The sequence below is a fragment of the Rhinolophus sinicus genome, linkage group LG06 (assembly GCF_036562045.2).
Source record: "Rhinolophus sinicus isolate RSC01 linkage group LG06, ASM3656204v1, whole genome shotgun sequence".
In the NCBI taxonomy this organism is placed as follows: domain Eukaryota; kingdom Metazoa; phylum Chordata; class Mammalia; order Chiroptera; family Rhinolophidae; genus Rhinolophus; species Rhinolophus sinicus.
In genome coordinates, this window is record NC_133756.1 from 84,057,420 (window position 1) to 84,077,395 (window position 19,976).

Consider the following 19,976-nt stretch of genomic DNA (forward strand, 5'->3'; position numbering starts at 1 on the left):
TAATTCCATCCCAGCCTTTAAGACTCCACTCAGTTATTGCTCCTAGGATCTTCATGACTCCCAGCCCCCCAGAGGCTGATTAGGAGCTGATAGCTTGGCCACGTCTCTGTCACTTCACTAAGCATATTGTAATATAACGGTGTTTTAAAGCTCATCTGACCCAATAGACTGTCAATAACTTGGGAGTAGAGACTGTATATATTTCTTTCCTCTTTGTATCTTCAATCCTTGATAGATATTTTGAGTGAGTGTATGAATAAATGAATGATGTGTACGCATTGATATGTATGCATATCAGAAATTGTGCCAGAGGAGGGAAGAATTGTGCAGGGAAGAAGGAGCATGTGTTAATGAATAGAAATTGTTGAAGCTGTTGGGCTCCCTAAATCTTGAATTGATAACCTAGAGAGAATAAGGAGGAAACAGTGTTATTTTTTTCCAGTTTTATTGAAATATTACATTTTATTAGCTTATGGTATACCACATAATGATTTGACGTACATATAGTTGCAAAATGATTATCACAATAAGTTTAGTTAATGTCTATCACTCCGTATAGTTACAGTTTTTTTCTTGTGATAAAAACTTTTAAGATCTGTTTTATTAGCAACTTTCAAATATACAATAGAGTATTGTCAACTATAGTAACCATGCTGTACATTACATCCCCATAAAATAACTGGAAGTTTGTACCTTTTGACTACGTTCACCCATTTCTCCCAATCCCCACCCCCTACCTCTGGCAACCACCAACCATATTTTTTATTTCTATGAGTTCTGGTGTTTTAGATTCCACATATAAGTCAGAGCTACAGTAATTATCTTTGTCTGAATTATTTTCCTTTGTATAATGCCCTCAAGGTTCATCTACATTGTTACAAATGGCAGAATTTTCTTCTTTTTATGACTGAATAATATTCCATTTTATATATATGAAATTTTTATATATATAAAATGGAAAAATATATATGTATATGTGTGTACACACACACACATCACATTGTCTTCATCCATTCACCCATCGATGGACACTTAGGTTGTTCCCATGTTTCGGTTATTGTAAATAATACTGCAATGAACATGGGGGTGCAGCTACTTCTTTGAGAACATGATTTCGTTTTTTTCAGGTATATACCCAGAAGTGGAATTGCTGGATCATGTGGTAGTACTATTTTCAGTTTTTGAGGAAACTCCATACAAGTTTTCATAGTGACAACCGATTTACATTCCCATTAACGTATACAAGGATTCCCTATTGTCTTTCCATGCTAACACATGTTATCTCTTGAGACATTGTTCTTGATAATGGCTTTCTGTGGTGATCCTGGAACCTGAGGCTTCTAACCATCTGAAAATTAACCAATTACTCATTCTGTGCTTGGTGTGGGCTAGGCAAAGCAGAGAGTTTCCTGTCTATGCTGTGCTGCAGGAAGCCAGAGAGGTGGAGACAAGAGAGGTCCAGCCGTGAGACAATGCAGGGACTATCGCTAATTCTGCCACAACTTATGTGACCTCTCTGAGTCTCAGTTTTCGCATTTCAAAGTAGAACAAAAGTAGAGTAATAAAACAACTCAGGGTTGTTTCGAGGACAAAGTTGACGAGTATGAACTACTTAAAATAGTACTCAGTAAATATTCCAGAAATGGCAGATGTTATCATGAATAGCAGTGTGACATCAATTTTGAAAATCACCAGCTCCTCCACCAGTTAGCTGTATGCCCTTAGATCAGGGTTTCTGAACCTCCACTCTATCGTCATTTCAGACCAGATAATGCTTTGTCTTGGGGGCTGTCCTGTGCATAGTAGCATCTCTGGCCTCTAAATATCAGTGGCATGACCCTTCATTCAGATATGACAACAAAAATATCTCTAGACATTTCCAAATATCCCTTGGAGGAGGGTGGGGTGCAGAGACACCACCTCCAGTTGGGAAACATTGCCTTAAAGAGGAAGGGGATTTCTGTTGCTTTGGTTTTTCATCTATAAAATGGGGAGAATTTTCCTGACTGACATTTTCCTGACTGACACTTGAAAGTGTTATTTGACTCAGGTATGATAATGGGTATTACATTGTTTTGAAAACTTCAAAGTCCTTTTCAAACATAAAGTGACTGTTTTGAGAGACTTGACTAACATGGCTACTTCACAGAAAGCCAGTGTATCACCCGTAAGCTACCATCCCTCCCACAGATTGCCCAAGAACCTCTGAGACACTCAGTCCGTGGGGCCCATCCTGCTCCCAAGTGCCCGATGGAGAACTGGAATGTGAGATAACTCCCGTAGCCTGGTTTTGGTGGTGGCTGCTGCCACAGGGGATGGGGGGGTCACACTTGAAGACACAGTCCTGTGGACATGAGATCACAGTGGTACCTGCACTGGGCTGCAAGGTAGTCTAGAATTCTCCCTAAAATTAAGGTGGCTGTTGACCCTGATAGATTTCGAGACCCATGCATTTCCTGCTGTTTTTACAGGCCAGTTTCCACATGCAACACTATTGCTGCTGCTGAAGTTTGCACTGGCAATGCAGGTAAGTAATTATTTTAACCTCAACTTAAATTAAGATCACATTAGAGGGGCCACAAGCAACCTAAATATCATAGGGTATACCAATGATCCGCTAAATTCAATGGTCAAGTCCTTTTGTCACAATGGCGTTAGTGAGATCTTTATCCAGCCAGGATTTCCTGAACTTGATGTGTAGTGGGGAGAGAAGGCACCGCATGATCGGCACATGATGCAACCATATTTGCCTTTTATCTCCCCTTTTCTTGAAGCTTATCAACAAGGGGATATTGTAGGACAGAGACATTTAGACAAGGACCCCTGAATGGTGAGTGTCACAGTATAAACCGTCTTTAAAAGGCCTCTTGCCCTAACCATGATCGCTTTTAGTTTATTCTCAGATGCCGGACATCATTCCCAGTACAGCATCAGCAAGTGTAACTACTGGCCTGCTCCCGGAACCCAGCAGTTTGGGCTCAAGCCCATATCACTCACTCAGGCTGCCCTTCCAGCCTGGTCTGTTCCCTTCTTATGCTTTCACTGTCCTTTCCTTCAGGTAGACTTTGCACAGGACCATTCCACACACCTTGAGACTGTCCCAACTTCAAATCATAGAGAGCATATCCCTTCCTTCTCAGAAGACCCTTCAATCTTATGAAATTGGCCCAGTCCCTCTAGAGAGATCTGCATATGAAATGCGAGGGACAGTGAACTTTTATCAAGCCACAGAAAAATGTGTCAGACACTCCCTGAACACTTTTTTTTTGTTTTGTATTTGCAAAATGAAGAAGAATCATGCAAATAATTCCACCTGTAATAAAAATGTGACTTTATAAACTAGTAGGCATGGAAGTGGTTCACATAATTTTTAAACTCTTCCTTCATGTAACAGTGTGGCAATTAGCTCGATGACGTCTCTCTTCATATCCAGAGATGGCATCATTGCAACTGAAGGCAGTGCTTTTGCCCAGGCAGACAACAACTTTGGGCCCCCATTTCTCTGTCTGTAAAGTAAGAAGAATAATTCTAAGGCTACTGCTAGCGGAGGGAACAGAAAGAAGATGGGTCAGTTAGATAGAACCAGGGAAATGACTGCCATAAGGCCAGGCCAGCTGGGCTGTACAAGCATGTTGGGGGCTCTCTGGGCACAGAAGCAAAGGTTGAAAAATGCATGCCAGGGAATTGGTAACAACAACTCTAGGTAACTGAGCTTTTTAAATTAGATAAACCTTCAGCCAGCAGCAAAAGCGCTTCCACCCCACAGGCAGGAGTCCTGAAATGCAGCGATGCAGCAGCCTCCGACGTTTCCGTGTGGTGGTAACAGCAGTACAGTATGGCCTCCCTGATCCATGCAGCTTCATCCATTAGAAAACAAAAAAGGTACAGTAAGTGCCACTGAGCTCCTCCATTAATTGCTAAGTAAGGGGAAAAAAAAGAGAAGAATAAAGTGCTTTTACCTGCTCAGCTGGATAATTAAAAGCTGCCTGAAGCACTGCTAACCTTTTTCATTATGGCAGTGTTCATTATAAAGCCAGAAAGAATTAACTACACTGCATTATCAGATATCGAAAAATATTAATAGCAAAAGTGAGAAAGGGAAAGGAGGAATTTTGGGCGAGTTAATTAAACCACACGTCCTCAATGACTTATTAAGTGACTGGTCGAGCTTCCTGGAGCTTGGTGAGTCCCAGAGATCATGAGATGCGTTCCTGCTCCTCAGGAAATGAGTTTCTAGCCTGTGGAACTGTATTTTTTTTCCTTCCTCTATTGCAAATTTTTCTTTCTTCCTTCCTTTCTTTCTTTCTTTCCAAATATTGCCAAGTGAGTCAAGTCCTGGATTGGTACCATCTTGGAGCTAACATAGATGGGAGCTGATTAAGTTCTCTTAAAGGTCACTACCAGGGGACAGCTTTGGAAGCCAGTCTACTGTATTGTTCAGCAAAACCCTTTAAGTTCTTAACTGAACAGGTGAAAATATCTTATAATGTGGTCCCTTTGCTGCTTCTCTAACCAAAGCCCGTGAATGAGTTCAAGATGGGCCCACCTGCCAGTCAGGTTCCCTTCTACAAGGCATGTGCTACAGCCTGGCACAAGGCATTGAGTTGCGATGTGCCTCTAGGACCTCCAGAGCTGTTTGGAATAAGTGTGCTATTGATTCTCCATCTACAAAAAATGGAGCAGCCAATAGTTCCACAGAGCTGACCATGTCTAGGGCCCTGCTACAGCAGCAGGAAGGCCTGCCAAACAAGGACCGTTGTACTTGCAAATCTTTGGTGAATTGAGATAACATCCTCTGCAGTGCCTTCAAGTGCTCAGTACAAAGAAGCATACTTCCAGCACTGTCCTACATGCAGCTCTTTGCAGGAGTTCAACCAACATAATAGGATGAGGGTAAAGATAGTAACATTGGGAGAATAACATCTTCGATAGTGGAAGGAATAAAAGCATTTTCATTTAGCAAAAAGCAAAATTGATGATGAAGAGAATATAGTATTGATTTCTTTTTTCTTCCTGCTGGCACTGGAACTTTAAGTGAAGTCACAGAGCTAATTGAGACTCCAACTTTCATTGGCCATGCTTCAGCCTAATTTCATTTTAAGAGTCTAGTTTGCATGATTGGTGGTGACATGCAGAGGTTTCTCTTTAGGCAGAGTGAGGTTATCATTTTTCCAACATGCCACCATGACAATCAGACATTGTTCTGGAGCACTCCCATCCTGCACTTTTCAATGGGACTTCCCTGTGCCATACCTTGGCCCCAATGACAGCTCTGCTCAGAAACTCAGTAAGTGGTGCTACGTGCCCAGGGAGGAGCTTTCCAGGAAATGGGTATGAATGATGGTTTATCAAGCTACAGCTTACATGGAGTTAATGGTGACAAGAAAGCTTTGGCTAGTATGCGAAAGAATTCCAAAATGGTTATGGGGGCAGTGATGGGGGGTTGGGCAAAATAAATAAAGTCATTGAAATGGGCCCAATGGTCATGTCTCTTCTTGATCATTATTAAGAGCTGTGTTTGTACATAGTTTTGCTAGCCCACTGTTTCTATGCTGCTGTCAGTGGGAGCTCAGTGGTCTCAGCAACAGGGCCTTCTCCCTGTTAAGCGAGTTTGCATGTAAAGCATTGAGAACAGTGCTTAGCACTTAGTCAGTGCTCAATACATGTATTGATACTTCAGCATCCTGTATCTTTATTTGAAACTTTTCATGAACTTTCAATATCTTGAGATACCCTGAAAGGAAAAATCTAGAGATAACATAGAAAAGGATATGAACATTGAATTTTGAATAATTCTTATAGATGGATTGTCATATTGAATGACACAGGCATTTCCCCTATAGTTGGCAAAATTATTCATTTTCTGTTTTTTAATCTGTCATTTGGGATAGGAGGTGGGCAAGAATCAAAATCAATTCTTTAAGTGCTTTACAGATTAGAGACCAGGATTAAAGTGGGCCACCAATCACCTCCAGCATTTAAGCCTCTTGCAGAGGCTCTGAACACTCTACTTCTCTTTTAGGAATTAACATAAAGGATGGGCTCCTTTGCTCAAAAGTCAAGAGGAATACCTCAACTTAGGACCATGTAAACAAAAACTCTTTGGAACTTGGTGACTGGGAGCTTGAAGAGAAGCTAAGAGGTTGCCTATGGGCCCTTTGTGTACTAGGGAGGCTGCCAAATACATCACGCGTGTTTGCACCACCTTAGCTTGCTCAGTTCCCACCAATTCCTTATATCCCCTGTATTCTTCTTTCAAGTACTATCTTCCAAGTTCCAGCACAAAGCTCACAACCCCAAGAGGTCTTCTTTGAGTAGGCTCAGTCCTGGTTGACTTTTTCTCCTCTCAACTTCTATAATGATATCTGAACTTCCCATTTAATAAGCCTGAATTGTTCCATTTATCAGTTTCTTCATCCTAGAGAATTTGACAGCATCATGATAAAATCTCTTTTCTGTTCTGTTGGGCTCTGGAATGGTCAATTAAAAAGTACCCCTCTGGTTGGGTCCACTGAGCTCCCACCACCTTTCATTTATGTCTATATTTCAGCAAGCATTTTATAGTGTTTTAGTGAGTTGTTCATGTTGTTACCCATTCTATTCATGAGCACTCAGCGAGAAAGCATCATTTATTTATCTTTATATATTTATCATGCCTGGAACAACCACACTCAATACATGTTTGTTGGGTCAAGTTGAACTGAATTGAATTGTACTTATTTTTATCTACCACAGGCCCTAACTTGGTACTGGGCAAAGTGTGAGCTGGGTCTGAATTAACATCCTTGGCCCTCTCAGGCCTCTCAGCTCCTTCACACTGTGCCCATGTTTCATGACTATATAGTGAAGTACATGGTTTTCTGAGCTCCAGTAAACTTGCTTACCCAAACCTTCCTGGCCACCTGCCAAACAGACAGTCCTAAGTGGCCAAAGCCCTCCATTTCCTCTTTTATCTCTGTAACTTAATTTACTTCTATATTCTAGAAAACCACATAACTACTTAGAAAGAAACTAAAGATAGGTTTCCAGGCATTCTGTATAAAGAAGGGAGTTTTCCTCAAATGCCTCATAATCCATGTGAAACATGGAAATAATCCATTTATGCCCCCCTTCTAAGCACGGTAGATACTGCCTACTTAATTTGTGACTTTGGACAAGCAATAACCACTCTGGGCCTCACATCTCTTTGTATGAGGTTAAATCAGATCATCTCTAAGATCCCTTCTAGCTCTAATATGTGCCTCTGACATCTTGTGAATGACCCATTGATAAGCTAACTTAGCCATTTCTAACTCCCTTCTCTCTTGCCCTTTTCCTAAGCTACGAATAATGAAAAGTAAATAAATAAACAAAAACACATACTTTCTTCAGGTCCCCATACGATAGGAATAGGCATGTGAAAAATTCTGGATGGGGGCTTCTGGGAATTTTTTTTTTCTTTCCAAGATAAAATGGAGAGATATTTCTTATGATGTCCCTTCTTTCTTCTTCCCATCTTCAGTGAGTTGTTAGCCATTTTATAATAATGAGGTGATGAACATGTGGATAAGAAGCCAATATACCAAGGATCAAGGACTAACTCCTTGGTGACAATATAGAGCTGGGGGATTGTCCCAGAGAAGGAATCGTTCACGTCTTCAGGAATTTAAACCACTAGTAGGTAGGAATTTCATCAAATTTTTTCTGGAAAAAATATTTTGCTGAAAGCATCGCTGACATATACCTTTTTTTATTTTTTATTTATTGGGGCAACAATTGTTAGTAAAATTACATAGATTTCAGGTCAAGTGGGTTCATTAGATAAATAACTTCATTGTCTTGGGTGCTCTCCATGAGCATAGCTCCAACTTGACCAAACTCATAGAAATACACATGTGCACACACACACACACAAACACACACACACACACAATTTGTAGTGTGCTTTATATTGCTTAAGTTTCTACATACACTATCACATTTGATCCTTCTGTTAGGTTGGTCCAAAAGTAATTGCAGTTTTTGCAATTATTTTTAACCTTTTAAACCGCAACTACTTTTGCACCAAAGTAATACCAATCCTGTGAGGTATGTTCTACAATTACCCCTGTTTTACATACAAGGAAACTTAAAGCAAGTTCCCACAATCTCACTGACTCCGAATACAATACATTCACACAACTCAATGACAATTCAGTAAAGGAAGCTCTTGGCCTTATCCCTTCACCATCCTGAGGCTCAGGCAGAGAGTGAGTCTTCAGAATCTTGGAGAAACCTGCAAGGACCATAAAACTCTGTAAAGAGGACCATTCAGAAAGGGTGCTTCTCCTGTCCCGTGGAGCTCAGCAACCCTGGTGGGGAGGAAGCAAAGACTGTCTCCCAGCCAGTGCCCAGAGCACAAGTAATTAAGAATTGATCATGGAGCTGGACAAATGCAGACTGGCAGAGGGCTTACTTTGCTTATATCCTGCGCCTTGGCTAACATTAGTTCTACAGCTAAACCCGGGGCTTGTTGACATGTTATTCCTTTTCATTAATAAAAAAGTGCCCGAAACAATTACACTTCAGGAAACTACCTTATTTTTCTTTTTCCCTCTGAAAGGTACCAAAAATTAAAAGCAAAAATGCTTAAATCAACTGAGTGCTTCTGGGCAGATGTTTCTAAGTGCAATCTGTCTAATGGGAAAAAGCTTTCAGGGGAAGGGCAGTCACACTGCAGCTCTACCCGAAGGCCCACCAGCAGGTGAAGATAGAATACTAGAGCACATGGTTTCTCTGTGGAAGACTGGCCCTCTGCATAGCTCAGGATTCTACTGTCCAGCAGATTTAATTTTGCTTCTATATTCTAGCTCCTCTTGGAGCTGCAGGCAGATGTCAATCTTTAAAAAAACAAAAAACAAAATCACCAATATAGTATCGTGAAAAGATAGTGATTATTTAAAATCAAGCAGTCCCAAGTTTGAGTCTAAACTCTGCCATTTATTAACTGACTGTTATTTAACCATTTTGAATTATTTATCTATTGTTGCATAAAAACACTCTAAAACTTAGTGGATTAAAACAACACGCATTTATTATCTTACAGTTTCTATGGGTTAGGAATCTAAAGGCAGCTTAGCTGGGCCCTCTGCTCAGTCTCCCAGGCTGCCGTCAAGGTGTCAGCTAGAGCTGCAGACCTTTTAAGGCTCAAATGAATATGATACACTTCCAAGCTCACTCACATGATTGTTGACAGGTTGCCGTTCCTTCTGAGCTCTTGGCTGGAGGCCTTCCTCAGTTCTTTGCCATGTAGACCTTTCCATGAGGCAGCTCACAACACGGTCGCAAGCTTTCATCAGAATGAGCCAACAAGAGAACACGATGGACGTTACAGTCTTTTTATAACCTAATATCAGAAGTGAGATCCCATCATTTTTGCCATATTCTGTTTGTTAGAAGCAAGTCACGAGGTCCAGCCCACACTCCAGGTGACGGTATTACACAAGGATATGGAGACCGGGAAGCAGTGATCCAGGGGAGCCATTATAGCTGCTACCTGCTGCGTCTTCTGTGTTCTGAACCACAGATCCCTCATCGATGAGTGCGCATTTTTATAACTACCTCAAGGATTGTAGAAAGAATCAAATGAGACAGTGTTTGCCTAGAAGAATGCACGGCACATAGTCAGTGACTTCCAGGAGATAATTGCTACTCCCTTCCTCTGCCTGTCATGTCACACTGAGAAGTTCAGAGACTTAAATGCAAAAAAAAAAACAAAGCTACAAAACTAGTCTCTACTTCTAAGAACGAGACTAGAGGTATACAGAAAGCATGACAGAGGGTCCCATAGAACAAAAATGATGGAAAGGGAGCATTTGAGTTCTCTGGACAGGGTCAGAGGCAGGCTATCTCTGAGGCAGACAGTTGGAGGGAGTTTTGCTAAGAGGGTGAGACCTCAAAGCCTGGGTAATCAAGGACAAGACTGAGAGCAAACAGCCTCAGGACCCAGGACCTCTGACTCCCTATCAGAAGCCAATTTCACCCTCCTCCCCAGTGGTTTCTGACAGCACCATGGACAGCCCATACAGGTTCCACAAGTCAGGAGGCCTCTTTTCCCCCAAGGTTGGTGGACTATGGAGCCAGCCCTGAGCATTGATTGCTTTCACTGTCCTTCTCTAATTCTCACCAGTTCATAAAAGTTTGACCTTCTGGGCTTCTACTGCTACTATGGATGTCCAGCCAGAGAAACCATTATATTTTAAAAGCTGTTAAACTGCCCAGTGGTATTTTAGCTTCTTTTTTTATATTTGATAGCAAATCATCAATCATTTGTGTAAACTTCCAAGTAAAAAACTAGGGAGAAAAAATGGAGAATTATATGAAATTATAGTAGAATGAAGCAGTTAAATTTCTATCAGCTGAGGTGAGGCAAGGCTAGGTTAGATGATGGTCAATTACCTTTTCCCACTCACTGATAAATCGCCAGCACCACTGAGACAGTCAGTGCCTGACTCATGACAAGCAGAGAGGGGTGTCACCATGACCAGAGAACTTGGAATGCAGATGAGCTCTGCAGATGAGCTCTGCAGATGATGCTGAAACTTCCCAATCTAAACCTTGACTCACTGACAGGAACATTAGCACCAGCCCTGACCATGTCCTGGGATACGCACTTTCTCTTCTGACCACTGCCCTTACTATACCCTTCCTCCCCCTCTTTATGCTCAAACACAGCAGCAGAAGTCTCCAGCACCAATATATCCAAAACTGATCTCATTATTCACTTACATTCCTTATCTGAGCTAATGGTACCATCATTCACCCAAGTTATTTAACTAGAAACTCCATTATGGTCCCAAACACCTCCCTTTTCCTTGCCTCCCCCCAGCAGTTAATTCATCTCTGAGTCTGTTCTACTGTCTAACACAATTATTTGTCTAATCCACCCACTCCTCACCATCCCCTCTGCTGTTGACTTGGTCCAGTACCTTATGATTTTTCTCTAATCTGTTGGAAAAACTCTCTTTTTTAATTTTTAATAATTTTATTTTTTAATTAGAGTTGATATGCGATATTATATTAGTTTCAGGTGTACAACATAGTGATTACACATTTCTATAACTTATAAAATGATCACCCCAATAGATCTAGTACCCACCTGACACCATACATAGTTATTACAATATTACTGACTATATTCCTTATGCTATACTTTACATCCCTGTGACTAGTTTGCAACAACCAATTTGTACTTCTTAATGCCTTCCCTTTTTTATCTGTCCCACCAACCCCCTTCTTATCTGGCAATCCTGAAAATATTTTCTGTATCTATAAGTTTGTTTCTGTTTTGTTCTTTAGATTCTACATATAAATGAAATCATACGGCATTTGCCTTTCTCTGTCTGACTTACTCCACTCAGCACAATATCCTCTAGGTCCATCCATGTTGTTGCAGATAGCAAAATTTTATTCTTTTTTATGGCTGAGTAATAGTCCATCATACATAGGTACCACCTCTTCTATGTCCATTCATCTATTGATGGATACTCAGGTTGCCTCCATATCTTGGCTATTGTAAATAATGCTGCAATGAACATATGGATGAACATGTCCCTTCAAAAGGATTCTTTGGATAAATACCCAGAAGTGGGATTACTGAGTCCTTCTTTGTCTCTTGTTATAGCCTTTGTTTTAAAGTCTATTTCGTCTGGTATAAGTATTGCTACCCCAAGTTTTTTGGGTTTTTTTTTTTTTTTCATTTATATTTTCATGAAATATCTTTTTCCATCCTTTTATTTTCAGTCTGTGTGTGTATCTTTCGATCTGAAGTGAGTCTCTTATAAACAGTATATTTAAGGTTCTTGTTTTCTTATCTACCCAGCCACCCTGTGTCTTTTGATTGGAACATTTAGTCCACTTACATTTAAAGTAACTGTTGATAGATATGTAGTTATTGCCATTTTATTATTCATATTTTTCATCTTTTCTCTTCTTCTTCTTAAAGAAATCCCTTTAACATTTCTTGTAATACTGGTTTGGTGGTAATGAACTCCTTTAGCTATTTCTTGTAGGGGAAGTTCTTTATCTTTTGATTCTAAATGATAGCTTTGCTGTGTAGAGTAATCTTGGTTGTAGGTCCCTGTTTTTCATCACTTTGAATATTTCTTGCCAATCCCTTCTGTCCTATAAAGTTTCTGTTGAGAAATCAGCTGACAGTCTTATGGTAGCTCCCTTGTAGGTAACTAACTGCTTTTCTCTTTCTGCTTTTAAGATTCTTTCTTTGTCTTTAACTTTGACATTTCAGTAATGATGTGTCTTGGTGTGGGACTCTTTGGGTTCATATTATTTGGGGCTCTCTGCACTTCCTGGACTTGTATGTTTATTTCCTTCACTAGGTTAGGGAAGTTTTCCATCATTATTTCTTCAAATAGGCTTTCAATTCCTTGCTCTCTCTCTCTTCTCCTTCTGGTATCGCAATGATGAGAAAACTGGTATGCTTCATGTTGTCCCAGAGGTCCCTTAAACTATCCTCATTATTTTGGATTCTTTTTTTCTTTTTCCTTTCTGATTGGGTGTTTTCTGCTACCTTATCTTCTAAATCACTGATCTAGTCCTCTGCTTCATCTAACCTATAGTTGATTCCCTCTAATGTATTCTTTATTTCAATTATTGTATTCTTCATTTCTGACTTTTTCTTTTTTATGTTTTCTATCTGTTTGTTGAACTTCTGCCTGAGATTATTGAGCATCCTTACAATGAGTGTTTTGAACTCTACATCTGGTACCTTGCTTGTGACCATTTTGTTTAGTTCTTCTTCAGGAACTTTGTTCTGTTATTTCATTCGGGACATGTTTCTTTGTCTCCCCATTTTGGCCACTCCCCTGTGTTTGAATCTATGTATTAGGTAGAGCTGCTGTGTCTCCCAGTCTTAGTAGAATGGCCTTATGGGAAGCACTGGTCCTGTGGGGACCAGTGGCACAGTCTCTCTGGTCACCTGAGCTGGGTGCTCTAGATGTATCCCTTGTGTGAGTTGTATGAGTCCTCCTATTGTAGTTGAGCCTTGGTTGATATTTGCATGTCAGTGAGAGGGATTGACCCTCAGGCTGATTAGTTGTGAGGACTGGCCATGACTACAGTGGAGGAGCTGTTCTGCAAAGGCTGACACCATGGAGCAGGATTCACTTTAGCTGTACTCATGTGTCAACCCAGTCTGCCCTTTGGGTGTGTTGACCTTAGTGGCAGCTGGGTGGTGCTCTGGCTTGTTCTGAAGCTGGCCAGAGTGCATGCCAGCCCTAGGGCCTCCTGGGAGGGGCCAAACCACAGGCCAAGTTCAGCCACAGCCTATGCTCTGCCTGGGACCACCTAGAATGAGCCACAAAACAATCTGCAGAGGTCTGCCATCCATGCTAGGCTTGGTAGTTCCTCAGAGATGCTAAGTTGCAAACCCTAGTTGGCTGCTGCTAGTGCCAGTCTTGGGGCTGCTTAGCAAGAGCTATGGGACACACTGAGGCCAGATGCTGCTTGTTTGGTGTTTGTTAACCTTTGAGAGATTTTAGGAAAGTCCAGAGTATGAGTCAAGACAGGTCATTTGTATAGGAAAGCCACAGGAAATGGCTTGGGTTGGCCCGCAGGTTGGGTGGGGTGAGATCTCAGGGAATCACTAAGGCAGGGCACACAGTGTTAGCTAGGATGGAGATTCAGTGGTGCCTACCTGCATCTGCACACTGAGAAGAGGGAGGGCTCAACAAAAATACAGTGGATTCTGCCAGCACCTCTGTCTGGTAGAAAGCTTCCCCTCCAGCCCTCACCCTGAAGCCAGACATTTCAGTTCTTCCTGTACGTCTCTGGCATCTTTCAAGCCACTGCCCCAGAGCTGGAGTCAGAGCAAGTGAGTCCATCAGTGAGTAAGTCTGTCTGCAGGCCCTTTAAGAGGAATGTGTGGGACTCCAGCAGCCCTCTGTCTCATTCAGCCACAGTCGCCACTAGTTTTCATAGCTAGAAGTTGTATGGACTTCTTTTTCTGGCGCTGGAACCTTGGGCTGGGGAGCCTGATGTGGGGCTGGGATCCTTCGCTCCTCAGGGATGCCCCCATGGCTGAGATAGCTATCCGTCCTGATATTTGATGGCCACATGTGGGTGTGGGAACAACCCATTCTGAGTTTCTGCCCTTCCTACAAGTCTTGGCATGGCTTCTTCTATATGCCCTTAGTTATAGGAATTCTGTTCAGCTAGATTCCAGGCAATTATCAATGATGGTGGTTCTGTAGTTTAGTTGTAATTTTGATGCTGTCATGAGAAGAGGCAACACAGTGTTTACCTACCCCACCATGTTGACCAGAAATCAGAAAAGCCTCTTAATTTGTGTCCATGGCTTTAGTGTTTACATATACATACATACATACATACATACACACACACACACACACACACACACACACACACACACTTCTACACTTCTCTGCACTCCTACCAGTTTGTTTTTTGAGGCACATTTATAATTGTGTCTCTTTCCTGCTCAAACTTCCAGAGCTCTGTCTTGTTTTAGGAAAAAGCTAAGACATCTCACCTGATCTGTGATTTCCCATAGTCTCCCTGACACCAATCTGCCTTCACCAGACAGAAAAGCTTGCCATTTTCTTCATATTCTCTTTCTTGCGCCCATAGCTTTGTTTGTGTTTGTTCCTCTAATGAAGTTCCCTTTCCCTTCTACTCTAATGGGCCAACTTCTCCCATCCTTTGAGACTCAGATCAAAAGTCACCTTTTCCACAAGGTTTTTCCTGACTCCCTTGTAATAGTCAGCCAATCTCTTTTCTGTGCTTTCACAGAACCATGCAATTCCTCCAGTGTATTCTGACCTTTTTGGGTTTTTGTTTTGTTTTGTTTTTAACATACCTCCCCACCACTGGACTACAGGAAAATTGAGTAAAGACCATGGCCTGTTCTCTAGCAGATAGTACTATCCTAGGCTCAAGGGCACTGAATATTTGTTGACCAATGAATTGCCATTGACTGTGGAGTAAAACAAACCCAGGTTAAAACCTTGCTCTCCCAATATTTGCTCTGTGACCTCAGCAAGATTTTTTGTGTCTCTGAGCTTCAATGTTTATACATAAAATAAAAATTACTAGTAGCACCCTATGAAAATAGTATGAAGACAATAAATGAGATTCAGAAAATGATTAACTATTGGGAGAGTCAAGAAAGGGATGTAGAAGCTGAGGTTTCTAATAACAACTTAGATGAATGAAGTTACCGTAAACTGAGAAAGGGCATAGTGGACAAGGAATGGTGTGGTAGAGAACTTGACACATAGTAGACATTCAACTTCTTCCTTCCTATGGAAGTCTAACAACTGGAACATAGGAGGAAATAGTAAGTGCCCAGCATCTAATTTCTTTTAGTTACTACTTTTTTTTTTTTAATGACATGGATAGATGCCAAGGCACGTGTTTGGGGGTGAAAATCCCTCTATTTGATATCAGGGTCTCTGACAGACTCTAAAACAAATACATTGAGGGATTTAATCATTCCCCTAAGTAGCTCTGAACTTGCTTGCCTGGCACCACATCATGTGTACATGCAAACACAGCTGGACAGGCAGGTAGGGAGTGCACACCCTTGCAAGCCATTCTGTGCCAACATGGCACCAGAGGACACTGCTTATGACATGGGGGCTGGAAGGCAGGCTGCTGAGTGACAGTAGCTCATCTTAGGGCCCCAGTTTCTGACCCTGACACAGTTTACCCTGCCCCCAGGTTGGCAGTGCTGCATAGGGAACAATATGGGAGAGAGATAAAAATCACCAGCTAGGAAAGGAGGCAATGAAAGTTGAATGGCCCCATGATCCAGGAAATGAGGTTCAGAGAGTTCTAAGTAGTGGAAAAGGAGAAAAAGGGACCCAGCCCAGCTACCAGGGCCCAGAGATAGGAGGGAAACAGGAAGACCAGAGAAGCCCCAGTGCATAGAGAACCCACATATAACAAATTATTTGGCAAAGAAACAATCTAAACACAGAATTGGATGGGTTGGAATGGGGTGGGGGATCCTTACATAGGGCTGATATTAACACAAAGGTACCAAGTCTTCCACGGTATCCTTTCTTTGCAAATCAGACAAGCTCTACCTGAATAGTGATGAGTTGGTGGCAATGGACTGAACAGGAAAAATGGTGGCACCTCTATCCATGAGGGCAGGTCTCATCCTATACAAACATGACAACAAGTGGTGCCCATTCAGATGTGTTACACACAGGCATCAGCAGAACAAGTGGCATGTATGCCTTTCGCTTCCTACTGCGTTACAGCTGGCAATAAGCAACCACTTTCACTTGTACATGGCACCACTGGTCCAGTCACACCCTGTCTACTAACTCCTAGGTAAGCAGAGGACCTTAGTGCTAGAAGAAAGCATACATGTCACCTCTTTTTACAGATACAAACAAAGTTTCTAGAAAGCTTAAATGATGGCTTAATCTATTATGACTAGTCTGGGGTAGAGAAAAAAACTAATTTCATTCTTCTAACAGCCCATAGAAGGTTCTTTCCACTCTACCAAATAGTCAACCAGATGTCAAAGGGAATCCACTGGAGACTAGAATTTAACTTTTTGGGGAAAACTACTCCTTTGGAAAAAATAATCAAAAGAAACATTTTAACAATGAAAACCTAGAGCAAGCATACAATAAATCTCCTAAGGAAGACCTGGGAGCTAGGAGGTAACCCAAATGATTCCTCAAATTGAGCCTTCAAGTGTCCTAGTTAGTATTATACATTTAGAGTAAATTATCCTAACCATTTCTCTACACATTTAGTTGGAAAATTTTTCTTTTTCTAAATCTAAATTTTAGCAGAGATATGCATAAAAATACTGCTTGTTTTTGAGAGATGCATCCATGTGCTTGTTTTCTCAGTGATTTACTCCCGAAAGATCAAGTGTGGAGACTGAAAGAAGGACAGGGCAGACTTTTACTTTGAGGTGAAGGATAGAACCAGGCTAGATCTGGCACAACACAACCTGGACTAGACTATTTATGTCAACATATAACATTATATAATATTGGAAAAGATAGTCTCTGGTCAACACCTGTGGAACCATTATGTTGATGTTTGAGATTATGCAGACAGATGTAACCTTGGGGGTGAATTGAAGTTTCCTCTGCATGTAATGGATATTTTTACCATCAGTAATCTGAGGGCAAAGTTAATCTTGGGACAAAAAAATAAAAAAATAAAAAAACATGGCATGGAAGAAAAAATACCTACCTTACTGTTTGGGGAATCAGAATCAGTTAGTCTGACAACAGAAGAGATGGGGAAGACATGGCACCTGCCACATAGAAGTACAGCAGCAGCTGGGCAGGGTTTTAGCCCAGTAAAGGACTCTGGAGTTGGGTTCATGCCCGTGGAGTCTAAGGATAGCCAATGCTGGAAGCAGTGAACTTTTGTTATAGGTGCTATTGTAGTAAATGCTTATTAAAAGTCATAGTCTGACCTCAGTTGAGCTGACAGGAACTAGGACATGTTAAATTCCACATTTGAGGAGGAGGAGCCAAGGGAAGAACGGGTACCCCTCTCCCTGAAGCGAGCTTTGGGATGTCAATGGCAGTAGCCTCCAGCTAAAAAGTTAGGACCACATAGGCAACAGGCCCTGTGAGATCATCGGCAACAGGAACAGTAGTAGGGCAGGAAGGTTAGTGCACCAAAGAAACCAGAGAAAAGCCTGAAGTTCTTACTACTGAAAAGAAATAGTGGGAATGGACACTTTGATGGAGCAAATTTGGGGCAATTAGGTTAGTGGGAAATTTTACCGGGTATTAAAATTGTCCTGGTTATCAATTAGCTCTGGGTAGCTTAGGAAAATTTTTTTTTACAAAAGCAGGCGGAAGGATTTATTGGAAGGATAGTTGGGACATCTCATTGAACAGAAGGAAGAATTAGAAAATTAAAACCTGGAAAGGAAAGGATTCTTAACCATGGGAGCTGATGGAACTTCTATATAAGGTGCAGACACTAATGTGGATTGTCTCTGATTTCCAATCAGACTCTGTTTCTCTTTCTTTAAAAAATCCAATTCAAAAAGAAATAATCAGAATGCCTTGAGAGACAATAGAGACTGACCCCTATGTGTCATCAGAGGAAGGGCATTTTCTTCCTCTTTCCACATTGCTCCAGCCCATAAAATAAGAACAGGTTCCATTATAGAAACATTACCTCTATTGTTGTTACCATTCACGCCTGCCTTTTCTCACTTTTCTCCAAGAGGACAGCATTAGTTTTCTATTGTTACATAACAAATTATCAGAAACTTAGTGACTTAAAACAATGTACACCTGTTATTTCACAAGTTTCTATTGGTCAGGAGACAAAGCTTAACTGAGTCCTCTGCTCGTGGTCTAATGAGGCAGCAATCAAGGTGTCGGCCAGCCTGCATTCTCAGCTGGAATCTCAACGGGGGAGCAATCTGCTTCCAAGCTCATTCAAGTTATTGACAGAATTAATGTACTTGTGGCTGTAGGAATAAGGACCTGACTTTTTCCTGATGTCAGCTGGAGGCTGCCCACATTTCATGGAGACCACCCCTGTTCCTTGCCATGTGGGCTTCCATCAACATGGTATCTTATTCCATCAAGCCAATGAGGGGACTCTCTCAGGGAACAGCCCAATCCCTCCTTTAAGAGCTTTCACCTGACAAAGTCAGGCCCACCCTGGATAATCTCCCTTTTGATTAACTCCAAATCCACTGATTTGTAATCTTAATTACATCTGCAAAATCCCTTTACCTTGGTCGTATTCTATTGCCTAGAAGCAAGTCATAGGTGCTGCTCACTCTTAAGAGGAGGGGATCGGGGGGGTGGGGGGGTAAGAATCATTGGACCACCCTAGTGTGTATCTGCCACAAGGACCTATAACCAATGAAGTATATAGCCAGTAAGGCTTTGATCCCATTCTTGACATGAACACTCTCTCTCTCTCACTACTTCTCACTTTTTCTCATCTGCCTGCACACAGGTCACAAGCATTCATGCCTTCATGTATTATAGTAAACTCACCAAGACAGGCCCATAGTCACTCTACTTCTCTACCAAGCAGGATGTTTCAGTTCAGAAGGGAAGGGAAGAAAGCCCATGTTGCAAACCTCATGAAGCCTTAGATCCAAATCTTATTTTCCTATACAACTTTACCACCCTCAAAACTGATACATTGATCCCTGTCTGATTCTTATGTCTACTTTCCAATTGATTCAGAACTCAGACAGGAGAATTCTGATTTATTAGAGCCTCAAACGTCACTTGGTATTTTGAGGACTGGGGCAAAGCAGTAAGCACCGTTCTTAGCTAGGCAGCTACCCTAAGAGGTACCTCTGTCATGCCCTAAGAGTTTGGGTATTGAGGGAACTGAAAACTGGTTTTGGTAGTTGGAGGTTCCTGAGGCCTGCGACACTTTAGTATAAAGGAGAAAAAAGTGCAAAGTATGTCACTTGCCATGGAGGCTAAAGTGTTCTTCAGAGGCCATCTCACCTTCACCTTGATTTTGGAAAGGGTATAGATTCTACGGCAAACAACTAGGGTGTTTGTTAATGTACAAAATCCTTTTCCTCCATACCCTGTTAACTGCAAACTCCCTCTACCTCTTCTTAGAAAAGTGAGGACTGTAATATGTGTGGCTGTTGTCATGCTTTACCACCCACCAAAATACCTGCGCTTCTACGCCCCTGTCTTGGTCATGACTCCAATACTCTCCAGTCTTTTCTGGGGCCAAAAATCTCAGTGTCTCACAAGTGATAAACAGATTAAAAGGGCAGCAGTCGAGACGAAAACCCTGCATCTGCTCCACCATTCCCCCAGACAACATCTTAACAAGGAAGAGGCAAAGTCACAGGAGTTATTACTTACAAGTGTCCAGAAGAGAAGCTGAGGCACAAAGAAGGTAAGTAACTGTCTCAAAAACACACAGGAGTCAACAGCCAAATTGAGAGTTACACTCTTTTCTTTGTCGCCCCTGAGAACACACTGTTCCCT

The 19,976-nt window shown here is 41.6% G+C and overlaps 1 long non-coding RNA gene across 3 annotated transcripts in view; it reads right to left on the minus strand.

Moving 5' to 3' along the window:
• Positions 1-443: 443 nt before the first annotated feature.
• The window catches only part of LOC109436702 (uncharacterized), a 133,580-nt gene continuing 114,047 nt past the window's right edge, over positions 444-19,976 (minus strand). For 2 of the 3 annotated variants that reach the window (XR_012497382.1, XR_012497383.1), the window contains 2 exons: positions 9,201-9,619; positions 3,699-3,857 (listed from right to left, as the gene is read on the minus strand). This is a non-coding gene — a long non-coding RNA (uncharacterized LOC109436702). Of the gene's footprint in view, positions 3,507-3,698; positions 3,858-9,200; positions 9,620-19,976 lie in introns of those variants that run through there. The other variant, XR_012497384.1, reaches the window with a different exon arrangement.